Genomic DNA, 15224 nt, shown 5'->3' on the forward strand with positions numbered 1-15224 from the left:
AAGTTGGCAATAAGTCCAAACAGCAATGAGGCGCTCAAGACCGTGTATTCCTTGATAATAGTCGTAAGTCAATATATAGTATAATGCCTCTGTGACTTTCATGGGCACATAAGACATCTGTAGAATATCAGGGGTATGTTGCCATATAAAATGCAGTTGTTTTTATAATATCCCCAGTCTTAAACAGTGATATGCATCAATAAACCAGAGGAGAGAGCCGAAAAATGCATCAGAATATGGCCCTAATTTCTTCCAAGATATCTTCAGTATAAAAATAAATTCCGACCATTCTTGAAAATATTTTTCACTGGATCCATATGAGTGACACATGCGTATCCAGCCATGTAAAGGGCAGAATTTAAAAATATCCTGTGGTAAAACTCCCTTTCCTTATAGTACATCTTGCCAATAAGATCTGTATGCAGCCAAAGTAAGGTCAAACTTGCTATATTTCCAAAGTTCCATGGTGAAATACCTTTTATTGTATGTCCTTTCCATGCTAAGCCTAAATGTTTACATGGAACTGGTGTTGTGTGGCAGAAAGCAAAGTACCCACGGTGTTCTTACGACGTGTTGCTGCAAGCATGCCGAAACAGTTGACAGGAATGTCGGCTCAGCTGATCACTGGATACCGCTGCTCTCAGGCCTTCCAGTGAGATCCTGAGGCAGAGGAAGAGTAGCCATTCACACCACTCCCAGGGCCACCGGGGTGGGGAGGGGCAGACTACTCAAACGTGAGCAGCCGTTTCGTTTTTGGAACTAAATTACACAAGTTAAAAGCACATTTAACCGTATATAACGGCGTTCGGGGCGGGAGGGCAGGGTCAGCCTGCCGTCTCATTCGGTGCCATGCCATGCCCCCTTCTCCAAAAAGATTGCAACTTCTAATGAACAGATATCCAATCAGAATTTTAAGTTAGAATTATTGTCACGTTTCACGCACCAGTTAAAGCATTATCGATTTGAATCACACCATAGTGACACAAAGGAACACATTAGATACAAAGATCCATTGTCAATCAAAACTTAAAAAATACACACCTGTTGAACTAAATTCTGAAATAAAATGATGGGAGTGTTTTTTAGGCAACCCATGAGGCATACACTTTGGGAGCTCCAAGGAGTGAGCTGAGAGTTAACGAGAGTTGCCCAAAGTATTCAAGGGACAAGAACTCACACACCTAACATAGACACACTTAGTGGCAATCTTTAGAATTGATGGCAAGGCCCTGGGAATATATTGTGGGAAATATGTCGGCTGTTTTTCAGGTTTTTGGGGAATATCTACAACTGGTGGGGTCCTGCTAATAGCGGTGATGTAAAGTCAATTGCAGCTGCATTTTCATTCCAATGTCATGAGTTAGTCACATTCTCCTATATTATGATTTAGTGGCATTCACCAATGTCATGATTTAGTCACATACTCCCATGTCATGATTTAGTGACATTGTGCTATGTCATAATTTGAAAATAAAATAGAATAAAACAATATTGGAGGAACACCCTTATGAAAATTACAAGAATATTTCACCTCTTGTATTCCTGTAACAAAGGTTTTTTGACCTGAAAAGATTTCATTCAGCTATTTTACCTATAGCAGCAAACTCCATAACTGTCCATATTGTGCACCCATCTCAAGAGCCCACTATGACTGTCAGTCAATGGAGGGAGACTCATGGTGAGTGTTAATGGATGAAACCATTCAGAAAACTGCATATGACGGTCTCAATCACCCCGGGCGCCTTAGAAATAACATTGTTACAAATAAATAAACAAAAAAATACATACTACACTTATTATTATTATGCCTGATTTGAAAGATTTAGGACATTTACAGTTAAAAGGTTCATATTATGTGCCAGGTGTAGTTATGTATATACATTTAGTAAACATATAGCTGGGTCACAACATTTCATCAGCAATAATGTGATGCTCAATTCTGAGATTTGTCATTAAGGAGAAATTGTTGATGCAATTTAAGAGGTAAAGGGTGACGCATCCGATATTAATGCCCATTTTGTTCGCTCTGATGGCTGTTGGAGTGAAGCCCAGAGGTAGACACTTTTGCTGTCACGTTGCTGTTGCTCTGAATCCTTCTGAATGCTGTAAACTATAGGAATGGAAGTAGCAATCCCTACCAAGATGACCATATTAGCAAACCAGGTGGAACAAGCATCATCACACATTCCTCTGTAAACACTGTTTGAATGGTGCATACAGCACAAATTAAAAACGAAGAGCAGAGTCACTCTGGGTGCATTGCAGGCTTGCTGTGGAGTATGCTCAAAGGTTCAGAGTGATGAAAAAACTGATTTGACAATCGCCCCATTTCCACAAATCTTCCTTATCATAACAGTATCACTGGATGTTTATTGCTTAGTAACAAGGAAATAAGAAAATAAGCCTTTTAGTCAAATGTGAAGTGAAGGACAAAAGGCGATGTTGGGATTTGAAAGATAACAAAGTTCTTAAAACACATTATGTCATGTAAGTAAAATGTATTTGGGATTCACAAAGAATCGTTTGTAAAAGACACCATGAGTGACACCATGACCTGGGTGGATATTTTAAGTGTACTAGCAGAACTAAGCAGCTGTCACAACAAAGGTCTACCAAGTGCTCTGTGAAATGTGTGTAGAAGCTGAGGGGCATGAAGCGCGAGGAAGCGAGTGTTTGTCGCACATGTGGTGTCATGCTATGTAAAGCAGTAGATCCACGGAGAGAATCGGCCGACTGTTGGAATTGAGATATTTGGGGTACAATCTTAGTAACTCTTCATCTATAGGTTTGTGGAAGGCTTTTCATATGAAATTCCTATATTCTAGGCTGTGTACATTTTGGATGCTTCCACTCCTAAATTACTCTATGGACTGTATATGTGTTTACTCGATCTAGGTGATTATTTGAACTGTCTGCAGGGTCGTGTCTGGAAAGAGGTTCTTGCCTTCCCTAGTGCCATGCCTAATGCTAGTATTTGGCATGAGTTGGGACTTATCTCCCTATTGACCAGATACCGCTGGAGACAGCTCTTAAATTTTGCAAAATTCTTAAATCCACCATGTAACTCACTTAATGTGGATTTAGGCCTAATGTTGGTGGACTCTTCCCCCAATTCTGTTAACCTATATAGGCAAGAGATGCGTTCGCTTTGTGAGATTGATTTGAGTGAAGGGGAACTCTTTAACCCTCCCTGTACTGTAAAAAAGAAGTTCTTTAGACAGTATGGGCTTTGCACAGTCGAACATATGGGGACATATTGCCTATTTAAGGAATACGCTCAATTTCCGAGAAAGAGGGGTCATCTCTGTACATACTTAAACTGGTTTCCATGCAATGAAGCATGTGCACTTTTTATATGCTTTTGGTTAAATCACTTTGCCACTAGGGAACGGACCAAATGTTGGTAATCTTTTAAGGCTTTGGGTATCACCACGAACTGTCGGTTGTGTAACCAAATGGATCATCCGGAATGTTAAGACACAGGGTCACTGTCTTCCCTCACTTTAGGCTGATTAAACTTAGATGGTTCAAATCTTGATCTTGACTTTGCACAAAATCTCTTTTGGTCCAGATTGATGTGGGGGTGATAATATTGCTTTGATGATATCTTTTTATCGTTTTTTTATCCATCATTGAATCACAAGTTATAGAATTGTGAAGGTCTCTGCAGACTTGTTAAATTGTATCATAGTTGTCTGATGAATTTCTTTTTTAGTATATTCAATTTTATTTTGGCTGAATAATATAATGATTTGAATTTTAGTGATGCATGTGAACATTTTAATATGTGTGATTTTTAACTGTTCAAATCAGAGTTTAGATTTGAATGTCTTTTGTTTTATGTTTTCAAATATTGATTGTTTTGTGACGGTTCGAATAAACCAGATACAATAAAAAAAGCACTTAGTCTGGAGGAATACTGTTTAAAGAATCATACATATATGGTGTTGCTTTTGTGTGAACACTGTCATGTCATGCCATGTTTGGGACGATGCTTTTGCTGACTGTATCTTTGTAAACTGTATAAATACAGCTACTCTAAATACAGCCACTCTGAGATCTTTGTTGGCAGTTCAGTGGAACTGTCTATCTCTCCCGACCATAATAAAGACCTCCTTTACTGATCCACTTCCGTTTTTCCTTATGTTGTTTTTGTTATTCTAGTTCAGAAGGCACCGCTGTATTGTATGGTTTTCAGTCCAAAGCCAGAATACATTGTGTAATCTTCAATCTGTTGTTTAAGATGCCACCTATATAGGCAACTGCTCTGGACATATGGCATCATGAACAAATCGTTCACAGTGTAAGCTGAGAGCACAGACTCATTCTCCACCTATATGTGAAATCCATACTGTAATTTTTTAATTTTTTTAAAATTTTATTTGCATTTAATCTGTTTAGATTTTTACAAAGACATTTTGATCCTGTTGGTAAGTATATTAGTGTTTTGACTGTGCGTTCTCTGCATGGACCAAGAAAGAAAAGTTCTGCATGTGAATAGACTTCAGAAGGAGACCCAATATCTTCATCTTCTAACTAGAAAGGCTAGTCCGGTTGAGGTTGAGTACTGCAATAGAACACTTTTTACATCTTCATAGCTCACTTCTATTGAAAGCTCATTCGCCAAATTTTCGAAAAGTAGTACAACAGTGGACCCATATTGATCCATATCCCTCCTGGCTTGAGAATTTTCCAGATTGTTTCAATATAATCCATGATATTGTGCGCCGTGTCTATAAAGAAGCATATTGCTATACAGTTCCATGTATTACATTCTGTGTAGATCTCCAGCAGTCATTGAAAAGTTTGCAGTTGAAGGGAGGATTTACATACAGAATATATATTGGTTGAATTCGATCTGCAGACCTTCGATTGTTGCTGAACTGGTCTATCTAAGGGTACTGTTTGAAAGCCTTGACTTGACAGCATCTGTTCTGAAACAAAGTTCAAGGAACAAAGCATGAGGAAACTCTATTTATTTCCTTAGCACGCATAGCTGAGATTAGCTATTTCCCAGGCCAGTCGACCTACGCCTGCTCCAGGCACCAGAACTTCCACTTTGGATGTATCACATGTGTCTCTGGGAAAGTACTTCACAAGCTCATTAATATTTGGCTGATAGCAGGCTTCCCGCTCCAAACTCACATCTTCACTCCAATCTCTAATAATGTGTTTAATAGTGGATTTCAATTTGTCTATGTCCTATGTAACGGCAGGAGTCTTTTTTCTGCTTCCTTCCCCATATTCTTTGTTTTCAAACATGTGAGCACAGTCCTCCACATTGGTTCCAGGATTTCCTGATTGTGACTGATGCATTGCCGAATCCTATCCAAGTAAGGAAGCAAAGTCTGGCAGCAAAATCTGTTGATTATCAGAGAGGGATCGGAACTATGAATGCTGGCTCCATAGTATCGGAAGGTGTGAATGATTTTCCAGAAGTGCTTGCGATCCAGCCGCTCCTGCTCTTGCAGGATATGCTGCAGCCTCCGGCTTGCGGGAGAAGATCTCCAACTTCTTATCATCTGGGCCGCAGCCTACACCAGCCCCATTGCCTTGTCCATCCTCCTCCCTGCACCAACGGATTACCCGATGTACCTCTGCCATCACTAACTCAGTGCTGACTGCACAGTCCCAACTGCCTTGCCAAACCGAATCTACAAGGCAATCCTACATAAATGCAAATTTTAATAGAAAGAATGAAAAATATGGTTGGACACATTTTGACCCTTTGACCTTCATACAAAGTGCTTATTGTGAGGAGTCAGGCATGGGAAACAGAGACATAGGTGGAGTTTCCTCACAAGTTGCCATTTATTAAACAATAAAGGGTGAGACAAATGCCTATCCTTCCCGAACCTAAAAGGATTTCCCTAGCTAACAAACTAATGCTAAAGGAAAATCATCTAATGTCCAAAAGTATTTGTGCCTCACACTAGGACATACAACAAAATCAAACAGGTATTGTTTGGCTGTTTCAACTTTACAAAACAACATATATATTCCAATATGAAGAAAACAAGAATCTTTGTGACCAGAGTTCGATCCCCTTCCACTGAATCAATTCAGGATGTTTCATACCAAGTCCAATTTCAGAAAAGTTATTTTCACTCACAAAGCTATACTCCAGGTGGAATACACAGTTCTTTGTATCCAACATGTCTTTCACTTGGCAAAATTAACTTCTTAGTTTCAAAAGGATTTCTCACTCTTTGGACAACTATTAAAGCTTTCACAACCTTCTACTTGGTAAACCAAAAAGTCTCTTTCTTCATACATCAAATTGGAAAGTCAATGGAAAAAGATTATTTTATCAGAAGACCAATCACTTTTCATCAAATGGCATTTCTTCTTCATAAGCAACTCCTTAATCAGGAAGATTCATTTTGAATTTTTACTTTAATAAGGCTGGTTATATAAGAGTTCATCAGCACACAGGAGTGGAATTGTCACTTCTCTCCCACCACAATCTTCACAACCTTCTGCCCCAGACACTGTACTACAACTCCTCTTCTGCCTGGCCCACTAGCCTGTCAGGACTTTCCACTATTTGTCCCTTTCCCTGTGTACTCACCTGCCAGGATAAAACTCCTCCTACTACCATTTGTACTGTGTGCTGAGGCTTGTTTCCAACTTTCCACACTTAACTCTTCAGTGGCAAATATTGAATCAATAACAGCTTCTGAAATAGGTCTGTTGGAATTATAACACAAATTGCCTACAACCTCTTTCATACACCTGTTGTATCGAAGGACAATGATTCTCACATGGATCTGTTTTCCATAGGCAATGCAGGTTACATTGTTCTACCCCTTTATCCTTTCTACAAGGGAGGATTTTCTCATGCCATCTCTGATTTCTTTCTACCCGACCTATTGGCTGTTGGTCATTTCATTTATAACTTCTGTGACTGTTACATTCAAATTGCCTTGATGTTTGTTGGCTTTGGCAATGCTGGTTATAATGTTTTTTTTATTGGGTCTCTCTGTTCATGTAAGTCATAGTTACTTTGTTTGGTTATTGTCCCATTTTTGGCTGCGGCAATGTGTGTTACAATATTCTTCTGTTGCATTTCTCAAATTGCCTCCAGTTTGCGTTACTTTAAAGGTGCAGTATTCAAAAGGTGCATTTCTGCCAAGCAGTCTGCTTAAGAGCGCCCGGGGTTACCTTTGTCAGGGCAATTCCTTGGTATTTCCTGGCATCTCCTCTGGACACACTGCTAATATTTCTTTGCTCCTCGGAACTTCCCTCATGTGTGACAGCTCCAGTCAGTTTCCTGCTGCTCGTGCTGTGTAGCAATGACGCTCCCACTGGTCCCCGTGCGCTCCGGTGTATCCTCACACCATTGCGAGATGCACAACGCAGAGAGGATTCCTCTCCTTCAAGACACCGCTTCCCGCTGCGCGTACTCTGCGTCTCTTGGGCACCACGACCTCTGACACATTATCTGCAAGGCATCCCTCTATTGACAAATCGGCACTGACATCTGATTTCTTTGCTGCTTCTGAATTTTCATGACCCGCACCTGTAGGGCCTTTAAACGTTTAAAGGTCCCACTCAGGTGTGGGTCATTACAACCACTGGAATGCACACTACAATTTGGTAACTCTAGCCCATAATATTCTTAGTTGTTTTAAAATAAAAATGATCAATTTTACAATAAGCAGGGTGAACTAAATCGGCTTCAGGGGGTACAGAACAATGTGGTTCCTATTGTCAGTCGCATGCACCAATGTGATCACATCTCCCTGGCTAGAAATTATCTGCACTGGTTGCCCATAGGAAAAAGAATCACCTTTCTCACCCTCTGCGTTGCGCACTCCTGTCTTTTTGGAAAAGTCCAATCTATCCTCATTGCTAGGGTAGCTCCCAACCAAGAGGGTCCCGGGATCCAATGACTCCAGTCTCCTGCTAACCATGAAAGCTAGGCTCTCCCTAGTTCTGAAAGGGTGCTTTCCGATGGCAGCTCCAAGACTCTGGAATTCCTTACACCTGGACATAAGGTCTTGCGCCTCGCTGGGGTTGTTCAAACGTCGACTGAAAACATTCCTGTCTGAATAAATGTCCTTCCTTATGTTGACCTGATGCTGTGCCTTTTACCTCTCATTTGCTCTCATGTTATTCAGTGTATGTTTTGTCTGCGCTGCTATACCCATGGGCCTTTGTCCCAGCACGCTATAAATAAAATAAATAAATAAACTGTTCAGATGAATACCTTCAGTTGAGAAAAGCTAAACCACATTATTACAGCCAATGGGATGCCTTCCCTAGAAAAACCTGTAAATGCATTTATGGTTTTGATTAATTTCTTATTTAATGCACAAGCTTGGAATCCCACCTTTTGTGTCAATGAGTGGAAAGGTTTAACAGATGTCCGGTATTTCAATTCCTCCGGGACATTCATTTTGAAGGACATGGTCTGATGCTTGCGAGGTAACATTTCATCTCTCAATGACTTGTAGTCACAACAAAATGCCATCCTTGTGACAGGCCTTGATGCAAGTTAATGCTCTTTTCCAATGACTGGCAATTAATATCACGTTTCAATCCAAAAGACTAGGTGATGGATTAAAAGATTGATTCATAGGTTTTCCAAAAGGAAACATTTGTCCTGCTAGATGGTCCGTATAGGGTAGAGTGCACAGAAAATTAACATGAGCCAGAGTTTATGGAGAAGGGTGGAGTACAGGACTACAATGGTAGGAGATGGGGAGGGTACCTGTAAAACAGGCGAGAGGTGTGTTCCTATCAGTGGTTAATTCAAACATTATTTTGTAATTTCTTTATACAAATTCAATTAGTTGATATTAGCATCTTGTTCAAAGAATTTGAGATAAGTAGGTGAAATGTTATTTGTCTTGATTCAATCAAGTATTTTAATTAGTTTGAACATTAGTCTCAATTCTCATTGTGCATAGTTTCTGCACAATATTGTAACATGATTCAACACATGCTTTTATACCAGCAGTATCACAAACGTGCTAGAGCAGAAGGCTGGTGTGAGTAACATAGTGTATACATTATTTCAAAGAACAACAACAATGCAAATAGAGTGACATAACGTATCTAAAGAATTGCAACATTAATTTTGCGAGTAGTCCAGGGTCGGTACAGAGTGCCTGCGTTTCAGCATGTATAGAGTTTAAGGAGAGGCACGTGACACTGGCTGTGCTCCGTATACGTGGCACTTGGTAGGATCCCTTTGGATTTGTGGACTGTTTTAATTTCACTTTGCACACACAAAGACACAGTTGATGGAAGATAAGGGGACAAGCTTCATAGAACAATAGTCTTCTGTTGGACTGAATTGGATTGGATCTGCCTTCTTCATCATGAGTCTGGCATATGGACAAACATAGATGCAAGAGGCCAATAGCCTGATGGCTCTCTGGGCAGCAAGGGCAAAGCAGTCCTGCAGCAAGGGATGACCTTCTCATGGATAGCAGTAACCATCTTAGAAACAGAACAGTTCTCTTTTACGTTCCAACCGAAACCAGCCAGTGTCATGACGCCAACATCCATTGATGATCTGTGGGTCTGATCCACTTGCAGTATGCAGTGGTTTCTAGTGAACCATGAAAACAAGGAACATCCTCCCACCTATTCAGACCATGAGCCAGGGCATTAAATGGTCATGCTACTCTCGAGTGTCTACCTGTTCATCTACGTCCAGCTCCCCTGGCTTTCAAAGCCCATAACCAAGAGATATTTATATGAATAAAGAAAGCGGTCTAGCTTTTTTCACCTCCCCGATAAGTCACTCATCCGCATTAACCTCCATGACGTTTGCAGGAAGGAGTTAGATTAGAGGTGCCAGTGGACAGTAGCAGGAAAGTTCTCCAACACAGGCTTCTGATAAACAGTGAGGTACAAGGTTGATACATCACCAGCATATTTTTATACGTTTTTTGCCAAAATGTTTCAATGAAAAATCTCATAGAAAAACACAGGGGCCTGGGGGAGGCAAGGGGATATAACGAGTAGGGGGTGGGGAATAGGGAGTAAATAATAGGAGATGGATTTGGGGGAACGGCACCAAATATATAAAAAAAATATTCAATGAGTTCGTCCGAATAGAAAAGTCAGCAAAACCTCATCGAAAAAATAACTGCTGATGTATGATATGATACGATATTTTATTTATAGTGCGCACATACAGAAGTGTTTCTAGGCACGACGAGACAAGGGAGGGGGACAAGGGAGGACAATACAACGGTATTAGTAGGCCAGCAACATTAAGATCACACAAGTGCAGGGCGAAGGGGAGGAGGAGAGTGCAAGGGACAGGGGAGGAGTGGAAAGTGCTGAACATGGGATCAGAACAACAAAAGTGGTGCGGCTAGCATGAGGCAAGGGCAAGAGTTAAGTCCAGACAGATGGTGTCTAATAAGTGCAGGGAAGGGGGTTGTAGGGTTGCAGATACAGACCCAAGTACAAGGGTTGCCAGGAGGCAGTGGTGGGGCAGCTGGTTGGGCAGGGACCTGTGCCTGAATTAAGAGGGTAGCCAGTTGCCCGGTGCAGTAACAGACAGGGATCACCAGGGGAGATGAGGAGAGAAGGCAGAAGCAAAGAGGAAGGTCTTGAGGTGCTTACGGAACCGAAGATGGTTCTCCTCAAGTTTCAGGGAGGCTGTTCCAGAGGGAGACCCCAACATAAAACCGACAGTGAGGCAGAGGAGCATCAAGTGTTAGTGGACAATCCTACTTGTAGGGTAAAAATGGATGCACTGCAAACTGAGTTATGCTGAAAATACAGTGTAGCAATAGTTTTTTCACAAGTACCTGGACCTCTGACCAGCACGCAATGGAAGAACCTTGTACTACACTGATTTTCATTCACAAACCTGAGGACCAGTCAAGAATGGAAACCCAGAGCTAAAAGACTGAGGTAAAAATGAAAAGGGACATTTTAAAATTAAAATTAATCCAACTATGATAAAAGAAGCACAAAGCAATGTCGTGTGGCTGCAACACGATGTCCAAGCTTTAACCAGGAGGAGCGATGGGGGGGTGTAAAATATCTGGTAGTTATCTCAACTCCTCTGAATGCTTGAACGACAGATGACACTATCAATTTCTGATGATTGCCACGAAGAGGATCATGCATTTCTATATGCATACGGTGCTATCTAATGTGATCCTATGTGGAAACAATGGGACACTTAATAAAATGGGAACTGCTACAATGAGTGGACGGTAGGTGGGTGAGTGGGGTGTAAGTGAGGAGCAAGAGATGAAGTTAGAGTTGGCTCAGCCCCTAATGTATTTTTGACAGCTTTGGACAGCTTTGAACCTTTAAACCAGGCATAATTTTGTATATTTGCTGAAATTGTTGCAGCTAGCCCAATCTCTGATTCCCCCACAGATCCCGCTTCTCCCAAGATCCGCAAACCCTTGGCATCTTACACCATTATTGCGAGCACCATCTATAAAATATGAAACAATTCTTTAAATACATGTGCCATCTAGTCAGCCTGGCACGTGTTATTGTAACCCCTCTTCTAAATACCTTCTCAGGCACCCCATCTGATCTGGCAATTAAATGTCCTACTGAAAAGGATGTGATTCAAAAATTGCAAATGTCCCTCGAGACTAATTTTATATTAGATCCATTTACATGGGCACAATCTGTCATTACATCCTCTTTAGATATCTTACTAGACCAACTGGACCAGGAGGGCATATGTTTGCTGCTGGTCTGAGATCTATCCATCGCCTTTGGTACTGTCTATGATCACATTCTCTTTTTGAGACTTAGGGAGATGGCTCAGTGGCAAAGTGTTAGAGCAGATGCTGTCTTTCCTTTCAAACAGGCAGCGGATGATCTACTTTCCACTTTTTAAGGGAATGGTCATTCCCTCATTTCGCTCCATAAATCTCCTACAAGTCTGCTCTTCACCTCAGCGCAATGTATGGTAATCATGTCTTCTATGAAGCAGAACTGCGACCTATGCGGAGAGGTGTCCTGTGATGGGGTGGCACGGGGAACTTTGTGAATAATATTTGTGTTCCTTCTGGCGGGGGACTATTTATGTTGTTTTTGTTTTCTTCTGCCGTCCCTTAAAAAATGTACTAAACCATAAAAAAAGATAAAAATGTTTTAAAAATTGCAAAACGACAAAAATGATACCGGAAACAATTACATGATACACTTTGTTAAATTTAGTTTGGTGCATTATTTTGTGTGTAGAAGAATAAAGATTCAACTGTGGGTGGAAATCTGAAAATCAGGCCTCCTGCTTATGATTCAGATTAAGAATGGAATTCTTTCGAACTGGAGTTCTATGATACTCACTGAGACTTTAGTGTGTGTGCTCCCATTCCTGTGAGAAAGCAGAGACGTACACAGCCAGGCTGTACCTCCACCCCATGAGAAAGGAAAAATGTAAATATTGAGTATGCGCTCTCAAACTAGTGAGACAGAAGAGAAGTACAAGTTCAGTGTGTGCCCTCGCCACTGGAAGACAGAAGAGGCATACAAACGTGGGCTCTGGTCCCAACCCTGCATGACAGGAGAGATATAGAAATGGGGTGTGTGCCCTCTCTCCTTCGAGACCGGATAGATGCAAACATTGGGTGTGCTCCCTCACCCAAGCAGGAACAGAGTGATGCAAAAAATCGAGTGTCTACTCTGACCCTGAGGATTCAGGAGGGACATAAAAGGGAGTGTGTAAATGACTCTGTGCAATCATTTAAAACAGTTACGGTAAATTGATAATACATTCCTGTGTTATGCTCTGAGAGCAAACAAACAACATACAGTACACTCTATACTTCACACTGTGTGCAAGTGCACCATCAGAAATGTTGTTCTGCATCACCTCGGTTACCACCATCCATTACCATCACAATTAGGGGTGTACCGAATAGTAGATTTAAGTATTTGGCCGAATACCAAGTAGTTGCCACGACTTCTCATTCTCTTTTAGTGGTGTCCTGTGCGTATGGTGGGCCGTTCAATATGCCGCTGTTTGGTGCACACAGGGCTATTGCTCTATATAGAGATGCAATGATGGAGGTTAAGGTTTTACAATCCCTATATAGCATGAAGAATCGATATGTTGATATTCTCAAAGGTTTACTGGGAATGTGATCTTCTGTTCATCACTTTTAGCAATCCAATATGTAGAACCAGTGACTGTGATGCTAAATTGATGCCTTAAAATGATGCATGTAATGCTTGCAGTTGATTATGGTGCTTTTCTCCTGTTTGCTCAAGGTGGGTCCTTATAAGGTATTGCAGCCTTTTGGACAGTAACTTAGGTAGCTTCTCAAGCTGTAGCTTCTTCCTTCATTTGCCATGGTCAGGTTTAGGTACTCATTATCATGGCCAGTACTGGGAAAGCATTGTGGTTGTGGTTGTTTTGTGCATTTGTTTGGCATTCTCACACCAGTCGGCGTCCACTTCCCGGTTCCCGCCTCCCACCAGCCCCCCTGCTCAGTGTTTCGGCGTAGCAGCTCGTTCTACATCCACTGCATGGGTCTATCCCTTCGCCACCTGCACCATAGCTGCATTTAGCTCTGGCTGTGAGGTTTGTGCTGGGTCTCTGACCCTGATTTCATAGCTTGTGGTTGTTTTGTGCATTTGCTTGGAATTCTCGCACTAGCGTGCGCACTGTTCCCCAGTTCCTCTTTGCTGGCCTCCACTTTTCAGTTCCCTATTCACACCCGTGACCCCCTGCTCCGTGAATGGGCCTAGCAGCCCATTCTATATCCACTGCAAGGGTCTTTCCCGTCACCACCTGCACTGTAGCTGCATTTAGCTCTGGCCATAAGGTGAGGTTTGTGCTGGGTCACCGACCCCAATTTCATGGCTTGTGGTTGATTCGTGCATTTGCTTGGCATTCTCACACTACCTTGCTCACTATCCCGCAGTCCTCCTTTGCCGGTGTCCGGTTCTCGACTCCCACCCACCTGCTCTGACAATTCCACCAAGCAGCCGTTTTCTACGTCCACAGCGAAGGGTCTATCCCCTCGCCACCTGCACCATAGCCGCATTTATCTGTGGCCATAAGATGAAGTTTGTTCTGGGTCTCTGATTTCATAGCTTGTGGTTGTGTTGTGCATTTGCTTGGCATTCTCGCACTTATGTGCATACTGTCCCCCAGCCCTCCTTTGTCGGCGTCCACTTCCCGGTTCCCGCCTCCCACCCGCCCCCCTGCTCTGTGATTGGGCCTAGCTGCCCATTCTACATACACTGCAAGGGTCTATCACCTTGCCACCTGCACCGTAACTGCATTTAGCTCAGGCCATAAGGTGAGGTTTGTGCTGGGTCTCCGACCCTGATTTCATAGCTTGTGGTTGTTTTGTGCATTTGTTTGGCATTCTCCCACTAGTGTGTGCACTGTCCCTCATCCCTCCTTTGCCGGCGTCCTCTTCCCAGTTCCCTCCTCCCACCCGCCCCCCTGCTCCGTGATTGTGCCTAGCATCCCATTCTATATTCACTGCAAGGGTCTATCCCTCAACACCTGCACGGTAGCTGTATTTAGCTCTGGTCATAAGGTGAGGTTTGTGCTGGGTCCCCAACCCTGATTTCATAGTTTGGGGTTTGGCATTTTCACACTAGCGTGCGCACTGTCCCCAGCCCTCCTTTACGAGCGTACACTTTCCGGTTCCTGCCTCCTGGTTCCTGCCTCCCGCCACCCACCTGCCCCGTGATTGGGCCTAACAGCCTTATTTCAGACCCAGCACCCAGGGCAGCCTTCCTGCCCGGGCAGCACTCGGATAAGGGCTCCAATGCAAAGGGCAGCTCCCGAAGAAGCAGCTCCAGACCAGGTTTGCCTGTGTTCTCCTTGGCAGTCTGCTGCCGTCAACCAGCAGCAGCTGACAAGGTAAGAGTGGTCTAGGTGGGGAATACAGCAATTGCTGTATTTCGGAACACCCTACCACCCCTCTCACCTACATAATACAGCTTACAAAATGTTGCTAGCTAGTAAGTAATAATCCTATCACTGCTGCACCCCAACAGTTAAGTGCCATTTCATTAACTCTTGGGTCCCCATCTTTGGCGGGTTCTCAAATATAGGTGCCACTATATTTACTGTTGTGCTGCATTTACTGTTGTTTCCCCAATTTAGGCATTTCGCCCTCCATCCATGTATCTCAAATCTAGGTGTTTCTGCATTTACTGTTGTGCCCACATTTTCAGCGTTTCTCCCTCTATCCAGGTGTCCTCTATCCAGCAACTCATATTTAGTGTGTTTCTGCATTTACTGTTGTTCCCCCTAT

At 42.5% G+C, this 15224-nt stretch overlaps 1 pseudogene; it reads right to left on the reverse strand.

The window, feature by feature from the left end:
- Nucleotides 1-4165: 4165 nt before the first annotated feature.
- Nucleotides 4166-5522, reverse strand: LOC138480506 (carnosine N-methyltransferase pseudogene; annotated as a pseudogene).
- Nucleotides 5523-15224: the final 9702 nt, after the last annotated feature.

This window comes from Ambystoma mexicanum, chromosome 5p, assembly GCF_040938575.1.
Source record: "Ambystoma mexicanum isolate Mex_15411 chromosome 5p, UKY_AmexF1_1, whole genome shotgun sequence".
Lineage (NCBI taxonomy): Eukaryota > Metazoa > Chordata > Amphibia > Caudata > Ambystomatidae > Ambystoma > Ambystoma mexicanum.